The sequence below is a fragment of the Alligator mississippiensis genome, chromosome 2, assembly GCF_030867095.1.
Source record: "Alligator mississippiensis isolate rAllMis1 chromosome 2, rAllMis1, whole genome shotgun sequence".
NCBI lineage: Eukaryota > Metazoa > Chordata > Crocodylia > Alligatoridae > Alligator > Alligator mississippiensis.
This window is the reverse complement of record NC_081825.1, coordinates 179460334-179468149: the sequence shown is the minus strand read 5'-3', so window position 1 is coordinate 179468149 and position 7816 is coordinate 179460334. Positions and strand designations below refer to the sequence as shown.

Here is a 7816-nt window from a genome sequence, read left to right as displayed (position 1 = left end):
CCTCTTGCTGAGGCTGAACACGTTCAGGTCCTTCAGTCTCTCCTCGTAGGGCCTGTCCGCTGCCCTCTCACCAAGTGGGTGGCCCTCCTCTGAACCCTCTCCAGGCTGGCCACATCCCTTTTGAAGTGCAGTGCCCAGTACTGGATGCAGTACTCCAACTGCGGCCTGACCAAAGTCGCATAGAGGGGGAGTATCACCTCTCTGGACCGGCTTGAGATGCACCTTTGGATGCATGACAAGGTATGGCTGGCCTTGCTGGCTGCAGTCTGGCATTGGCGGCTCATGTTCACCTTGGAGTCAATAACGACTCCAAGATCCCTTCCGCCTCTGTGCTTTCAAGAAGGGAACTCCCCAGCCTGTATGTATGCTGTGGATTCCTTCTCCCAAGGTGCAGCACCCTGCATTTGTCTACACTGAACCCCATCCTATTCTCATCTGCCCACTTTTGTAGTCTGTCTAAATCTAGTTGCAGCCTCTCTCCCTTCAAGTATGTCCACCTCACCCCACATCTTAGTGTCATCAGCAAATTTGGACAGCGTGCTTTCCACCCCCTCGTCCAAGTCGCTGATGAAGATGTTAAAGTGTGGGCCCGAGTACCGAGCCCTGGGGTACCCCACTGCTCACATCTCGCCAGGTTGAGTACGACCCATCCACCGCTACTCTCTGGGTGCGCCCCATCAGCCAATTTACCATCCAACATTGTGCAGGCATCAATGCCGCAGTCGCTTAATTTATTGATGAGGGTGGGGTGAGAGACAGTGTCAAAGGCCTTCTTAAAGTCTAGAAAGACTACATCCACAGCGACACCATCATGCAAGGATTTAGTTACTTGGTCATAAAAGGCAATCAGGCTGGTCAGGCAGGACCTGCCTTTGATGAACCCATGCTGATTCCCCTGAGCATGATCTCCTCTGCTGGCCCCCCCACAGATGTGCTCCTTGATGATTCTCTCCATGATCTTCCCAAGCACCGAGATGAGGCTTACAGGCCTATAGTTACTTGGGTCCTCCTTCCTCCCCTTCTTAAAAACTGGGACCACATTAGCCAGTTTCCAATCCCCCGGCACCTGGCCAGATGACCACAAATGCTCATACAGCCAGGCCAAGGGCTCTGCGATGACCCCTGCCAGCTCCCTCAACACCCTTGGGTGGAGGGCATCTGGACCTGCAGATTTAAACATGTCTAGCCCTTCCAGAAGATCCCTAACTACATCTGCACTGACTGAAGGCCTGACAGAGCTATCCCCAAGATTGTCCCTACCTCTGGTAGGTGGGATATCCTGGTCCCTGTTCAGGAAAACAGAGGCAAAGAAACTGTTAAAAATATCAGCTCTCTCATCTGGTGTGGCCACCAGATTACCATTTGTGTCTTGCAGGGGCCCTACATTGTCTGGTGCCCTCTTCTTGCTCCAAATGTACTTGAAAAAGGACTTTTTGTTGTCCTTAATCCTGGACGCTAGCCTGAGTTCCATCTCTACCTTGGCCTTCCTAATAGCCCTCCTACACTCCTGGGCCGAGGAGGAGTACTCCTGCTCCAGCTGATTGTGAGCATTCAGGAAAACTGAGGGAAACCTCCAGGCTAGTGGTTCTCAACCTTTTTAGAGTTGAGACACCCCTCACAAAATGCCAGCCCTTAGTTTTCCCTCTTTTTTTACTACAAAAAAAAAAAAAGAGCAATTCTTCTGTTACAAAGAGCTCATAAAACTCACAAGTCAGAATATTTTTGACACCATATTTCCTTTTTGAAATCCCTGGGTTTATCTTGTGCAGCACCCTGGCTGAGAATCACTGCTTTAGCCTACTGACCCAAACCAACCCACATCACTGATGGCCAATAGTAGGTACCGTGCGTTATTGTCTTGGACAAAAGGAATAAGTAAATTACCTCAATTTGGTTCCTAGTGGACAGATGTCCACCATTATCTAGCACAGCTGGCCCTCACTGTCCCCCACCCCCCACTTGGCATGGCAGTCTCTGGAGGATTCAGCAGGGCCAAAAACAGGATGATCCCCTCAGTCCAGAGCATGGGCCAGGCAGGTCAACTCGAGGCACATTAGCAGAGCAGTTTGGAGAGACGCTTAGACTGGCATGGTCTCAGCCCTCTGCCATTTCTGCAAGCATCAGCCTTCTCCCAAACTGCCAGGCTAGTACTTTGCACCACGGCAAAGCTCCCTACTTAAAAATGAGACAGCAAAAGGCACAGGAAATCCAGAGTAAGCTAGCAGGAGCATGCAGGGCAGCCCTGGACTTTGGATTTCAGACTAGTCATTGCTTATTCAACTCCAGTTCTGAAAGCGCCTGCCTCTGTGCGAAGAGAGAGCGCGCGCGACTGGCAAGGTCAGGGCAGGGGGGAGGGACATTCAGCTGCTGGAATGAGAGGAAGGTGGAGCTGCAGCTCCCTTGGCATCAGCACAGACAGCTGCAACAAGGAGTGCTGGCCTGCAGCAGGGAGTGAAGGAAGGGAAGGGGGGGTTCCAGTTTCCAAAGCCCTGGCCATTACTTGCAGCCGGTCGTCACAACTGGAGTTTGGCAGAAATCTAAGCCTTCTTCACTGGCCACGTGAATGGAAGCTGAACCGGAGCTCAGCAGCTGGTGCTTGCTACAGTGCACACTGTAGCATGGTACCATCTCAGAGATCATGGTGTCACTCTGAAGCTGCAACATGACTGTCTTCCAGTTGTGCCACAAAAGGAAAATAGGATTAGCCACTGCCTGACTGGCAGCTTCAACTGCTCCTGCTTTATGGTGCCTGGCAGCACTAGCAAGGGGAGAGAATGGATTCATTAAGCTCTAAAGAGGTGCTGCAGAGGGACCACCGATTCCCCTGGATCCACTCTCCCATCCCAAACACAGCCTCAAACAAGTGCTTGGTCAGCTTGTACCCACTGAAATGCTCACAGCAGTAATGTTTCAGGCACATCCCAACGTGATGTGCTTGTTCCACAGGGGTTTGTCTGCAGACCCTGCTGCCTGTAAAGACAAATGACACAATTGCTACAGATTAATCCACCCCAGATTTTACTCCATAGTAAGGGCCTGACAGCCTATCAACTCTCCCACTGGCTGCCTGAGGTTGGTGCGCCTAGTCACTAGGGGTGCCTGTAGATACAGCCCATCAGGGCAGACTCGATCAATCAAGTCTGCTGAAACATGCTAATTAGTGCACTCCAGCAGCCTCTGCCTCTTGTGTGTTCAGTGCCCCCGTGCTTCAAAATGTCAGTGGAGGTGCTTTAACTAAAGCTTGTCAAATGAGCTTTAGTTAAAGTGCCCTTGCTGCCATTTTGAAGCATGGGATGCTGAATACACAAGACGCCACAGGTGCTTTAATTAGAGCAGCTCTTGGATCCACTCTAATTAAAGCACCACCCCCCTGCTGACACACGTAAAGATGCCCTAGGAGATGGGGGAGCCAGTTTGCATTGAGCAAAGGACTACTCTGTGGTTTGAAATAGGTATACAAATCCAGTGTAATTTACACTCGAGTAGCTTTACCTTGAAGCAGAGTAATTTACACCAAAAAAGGCTGTGCCTCACGTAGTCCATACCAACCATTCCACCCACAGGCCTGTGTTTGATCAAGTCACTTTTCTATCAATTCTTCCCATCAAAAGCCTATACTAATATCTGGCTCTTTTCCAGCATCTTTCATGTGAGAATTTCAAGATACAGAATGGATTTTGAATGAGCTCTGCAACATCATTTCAAAGCAGGCATTTTTATCACCCTTTCACAGAGAGGGAAACTATCTCAGAAAGCTTAAGTGATCCAGTCACATAAAGCACCAATGGAAGGAAGTAATAGAAATAAAATGCCTTGAGCTCTGTTCTTCCCAATTCAATCATTCAACTATATTTCCCCTTCCTTCTGAAACCCCAGGCAGTTATAGGACACTCATATAAAAGGTCCACCCTATTTCTGTAGAGGTAAAATAGCTCTCTGCTCTTTATGTGGTTACCTGTAAAAGGTCTGCTCCACTGCACTTGAATCAGTTCCCTCTCATGGCCTTTACCCTGCCTTACAGCTGAAAGGGGACAGCAGATTTACACTTTATAGATGAAGTGAACCAGAGATGCATGAACTTTTTTACAAGCAGCAGTTTACTTGAGCCTAACAGTGTTGCATAACTGACTGACACAGGAAAATCCAGAAGGAAGCAGCTTTAGACACTTTCAACCACAAGCCCCTATGCACTGAATTTAGGAAACCATAAGTGGCTGTTTGTTCTGATCACGGGTTGTAACCAAGCAATTTCCCCAGCCAATCAGAGCCAAGTAGTGCTAAATTAATCTAGCAGGCATAAGGTACTGAACTTGTTTATCGCTCTGACATCTGACACCAGAGCAAAAAACTTTCAGACCTTCAACCGCCATCGTTGGAGGGTAGGAGGAGCTTTCGACACAAACAGCTGCAATCTCACAGCTCGCAGCCTGGAACTAGAGCCACTCCCTGCAAAGGGTACAGAGCCTGGGCTTGGAAGGGAGCGGACAAGGAGGACTGACCATGCTGGGGTTTCAGCGTGCCTTCAGGTTGCTCCATGCAACAATGAGGAATCAGATTGTTCCCAGAGGGAACTATATGTCCAAACCACCAGAGGAAATACTCACTCCAGCTGTAAGTAACCTTTTGTTTTGGGGAAGAGTGGTGACCTGTGCTTGTCTATCAGGCAGTTTATAATTTTATGCTTATACACCAATTAAAAATGTAGCTGGGGACATTCCTGGGTCGTATTAAAGAGGCAGGCACACTCTGTGGGTGGCAGCCAAAAAATAGTGGCATTGATGAAAATGAAAAATTCAAATATGAATGTAGGACAAAGTTTAAAAACTGACACACATTATAAGAAACAGAAATTCTAGTAAGTCTTTCCTGGGGTGTGAAGCCCTGACTCTTCCTATTTTTCAGTTACCTGAAACCAAATACACTCATTTGGGAGCGAAAGTGAAACAATGAAGAAAAAACAAAATGTCTACGTTGAATTAAAGAAAGAAACAACTTCCTTAAAAACTGCCAATGTTTTCCTCAATAGTAGGCCCATTCCAGCTTTTAGTGAGTCCACCAGCATCAAGAGGGGTGCACCGCTATCTGACAGAGGTTGGCTGATTTGACTCCTAGAAATATTTTTTCCATGTGTTTTACTTTTTTCTGTTCAAAGTAAAATGACAGAAAAGGCCCTCTTTTTTTCTGGCCCTGGCCCATTACCACTGAAGTTTGGAGGTGAACCTTAAAGCTGGGCTGGGTCTAAAATAGGCCAAACCAAATCAGATCCCAAATCCACAGCACACTGGGGAGAAGGAAACATGGATCTGAACGGTGTGACTTGGGTTTCTCTCATGTCTGTGAATTACAGATTAAGCCTGATTTCGAGAGTAACACTCCTCCTTCCCATAGAGGTAACTGCCCACTCTGTGAATTGCTTTGCACAGTCAAGGTCACAGAGACCCCAAATAAAACCCCCTGATGCTACAGTGAATTCTGTATGGGATACTGAAGCCTGCAGGGGGCTCTGCATAGGTGCCTCCATGAAGCTTGCTGCAGGATTAGGATGCAAATATGCAAATGCATGATCAGAAACAAATTCTACTTTTCATACTGCTGAAAAGATTCTTGGCATTTACTGCGTTAAGACTAACCTGTAACACTAGTGAAGGCAGACTCCATTGTCACTGCTATCTGTTACACATACCAGGAAACAGGATCAGTCATCTACAGCTCGATTTACTCTGCCTGCAATGCCATGCTCAGAGGAACAGTCAATTCTACCGCAATGTGCCAATAACAATAAAGATTTTATTTTTGTTTTCAGATGAGTATAGAGTGAAGACAGGGTCCCATTTGGAGTATGGCAGAGTAAGGGGGTCATACTGCAATTCTACAGCAAGTTCTAGCCCTGAGCCCAAGGTAGAGTGAATTGGGGCCTTTCGTAACAGGCTGTATTGCTGTTCCCTTTACTTAAAAGGCTTGTCAATTTGGTTTGAGTTATGAACAGATCCTTTCCAAACAGACTTTGATTCTAGTTAAGCCTCTAAAGTGTGACCTTCCCTATTGGCATAAGCATTTGCTACAAGAAAGGAATCTTTGGGCAGTTCCCTGCTGTACTCCTGCTTTGCCAAGTGCACAAGATAAATTCAAGACAAAGAATGTCAAGCCTGGCAAGCCAAACTTAATTTATACTCAGTTCCTCCTTCCTGACTCAGGAGTCTTGGTTGAAGCCAACAGAAGTTTTGTCAGAGCAAGGCCTAAGCAAAATATTTAACAAAGGTCTCAGACATCAATTTTAGTTTTTTTACACCATTAATGCTTCTTAGCTCTTGTGGCAGTACAGCTCTCATCAGACTGCAGCTGTACCTAGAATAAATGCAAGCTGTAAATCATTTGTTACTACACAGAAATGTGTTCCAGACATTGCCAGTGCTTTTAGCACTGCAAGGTCACTTGAAAGTCAGCCTGACTGCACTGTGCCTTTCAGGAATGAGTTATTGCCAGGTCCTGAGCTTTCTGGCTGAATCTTAAAAGCAGGTTGGATGGCAGGAGCAGGGATACCAATTTCACAACTCTGGAAGACTGAGAATAAGTCTTCTGGCAGACAACATTGCTGAGGCACTAAAAGCAATCTCTGCCCATGCAAGGTTGGTTTCTCAGCCTTGACTTCCTTTGCAGTCCATGAACAAACCAAGCTGGAAACTAAAACAGCTCTCAGCTCCACTCTAGCTGGGAAAGTTCCTATTGTTCAAAACAGCTGCTTAGGAACCACATTGTCCCAAAACGGATACCAACTAAAGTGAGATGATAGATTGAAGATTACTCTGATTACCAGCTTAAACCCCAATACAAAAATGCACCAACACACAGCTAAAAGAAAGAAATGTAGATATTAACATGTCAAATCATGCAAGCAACTGATAACCATTGGAATGTCCCACATTTCCTTGTTTCTCCTCATGTATACAACAGGCTTCTATACTCACCATTTGACTGCTACTACTTTCCCTGCACTTTCAAAGCTATGGCTTTGAGTCAACAGTGATTAAGAATAAAAGGCAAGCAGGCAGTTTGGGCCAACAGGAACCATTTCCTTAAGCTAATTACAGGTTACACCCCAAATTCTGGTGGGAAAGTATCACACCACTGTCCAGCTCCATTCCACAGGGAAGGCCACTGAAGACCCTGCTGACCCTCTGGTTTCTCTCCCTTTGGTAGGACCAAGCCATTGGACTAATTGTGATGTTCTCGGTCTTCCTGATTCCATCAGGCTGGATTCTAGCACACATTCAGGACTACAAAGCCCACCAGAATGAGTGAAGGACAGGGAGGAGGAACCTTTTCCAAGCCCAGAGCCAAAGGATGGGAATGAAGACTATTGAACAGATCCTTTCACAGGAAGCTGCTCTTTTATAATTAAAGCATTATGAAAAAAACCCACACCATGGCCTCGACTGTTTTTTTTTCTGTAGAACTGGGGATTCGTTAGGGAAAGGACTGACTTGTATAAAGCCCAGAAGAAAAGGCCCCGGTCCTGACTGGGAGCCACTGGGTACCACTATAGGGAGGACAGCAGCAGTATCCTCTTATTAAAGACACTGACTAGGGTGCTTTTCATGTTCTTTAAGCAGGATGTTTCTGTCATCCCCACTATTTTACATGTCTTGTACATTTGGAGCCTTCTAGAATGGTCTGAAGAGAGTTCATAAAATTAAGACCAATTGGACATAATTTATATTAGGCAGAACCTCACTAATTTGCTACAGTAAAATGCCTCCTGTAGGAGATGGGGAACCCTGCTCAGGAGACACAAAATTTTACAATCTCTGTACTAAAA

General features: G+C 46.5%; 1 long non-coding RNA gene across 1 annotated transcript; it reads left to right on the top strand.

The window, feature by feature from the left end:
- The first annotated feature begins 349 nt into the window (after nucleotides 1–349).
- On the top strand, nucleotides 350–7419 carry LOC102561884 (uncharacterized). Its single transcript, XR_363610.4, has 2 exons — nucleotides 350–4611; nucleotides 7198–7419. It is a non-coding gene; the product is annotated as an uncharacterized LOC102561884 (long non-coding RNA).
- The last annotated feature ends 397 nt before the right edge of the window (nucleotides 7420–7816 follow it).